Source organism: Octopus bimaculoides, chromosome 15 (genome assembly GCF_001194135.2).
Source record: "Octopus bimaculoides isolate UCB-OBI-ISO-001 chromosome 15, ASM119413v2, whole genome shotgun sequence".
In the NCBI taxonomy this organism is placed as follows: domain Eukaryota; kingdom Metazoa; phylum Mollusca; class Cephalopoda; order Octopoda; family Octopodidae; genus Octopus; species Octopus bimaculoides.
The window spans coordinates 47,203,005-47,204,241 of record NC_068995.1 but is presented as its reverse complement, the minus strand read 5'-3'; positions in this window follow the sequence as shown (position 1 = coordinate 47,204,241).

The following is a 1,237-nucleotide window of genomic DNA, read 5'->3' as shown; positions in this document are numbered from 1 at the left end:
TAAATCTCCGTTAAATTATATCATAAAATATGACACACTATATAGCATTGACCTATACACTGAGCCTGAGAAATACTAGGTGATGGCCATGGCTAGAGAAACTTTGGTTATAAGACTACCTGATTAGGGTAGATCTAGGTCTAAGTGCTTTCCTAAACGTCAGGGAAATCTTGTAAATGACACCTGCACAAAGTAGCTATGGTTGTCAAATACCAGCTGGTCTTTGATTAAGCAGTTCTATGACTGAAGACATTCCAGCTTTGACCATCCTGTCATGTTAGTGCTATGTAGCAATACCTTTTTCTCTTTTCTTTCACTTTCTATTTTTGTATTACAATGCTTCAAGTGAACTACTACACTCTTATATGGATATATATATATATGTATGTGTGTGTGTCTATATTTATGTATATATATGTATATATATATGTGTGTGTTTGTGTGTATGTATGTAAGAATGTATGTATATATATATATGTCTATGTATGTATGTATACATATATGTGTGTGTATATGTGTGTGTATATGTATGTATATATATAGGTACGTATGTATATGTGTATCTCTCCCTCTCTGAATATATATATGTGTGTGTGTGTGTGTGTGTGTATGTATGTGTGTATGTACTTATGGGTGTGTATGGATGTGTATGTGTTATAGGAATATCATGGATAAATAAGAAAGTGCGAGGTAGACAGTAAAAGAAAGAGAGAGAGAGAGCAAGGGACAGAAGGAGGGAAAGAGAGAGGGAGAGAGAGAGAGAGTGAAAGAGATAAATATAGACATATAGAAATAGAAAAAAAAATGAATACTAGCACAAAAGGGAAAGAGTAGACAAAAAAAAATGTGTGAAAATGAAAAGAAGTGATTAGAAGAGATTAAACGAAAAATAGAGAAAAAGATGAGAAGAGATGCGAAGGCGATAAGAAAGAGACGGATAAATAAACCTTGAAAGTTTAAATCTTTCTCCTCTTTTTTATATTCTGTATTGATTTGATAGTTACACTGCGGACATTTAGTATGAAGTGATGTAAAATAGCTGAAGGAGAGCTGGTAGGTGTGATATTATTATTTAGAGAACAAATAAACAGAATGATAGAATGAGAGGAGTGATAGGATAAAGGGAATGATGGAATTGATAGACTGAACGGAGTGATAGAATAAGAGAAGTGAGAGAAAGTATATATATATACACCTATCTGTCTGCCTATCTATCTATATATATATATATATATAT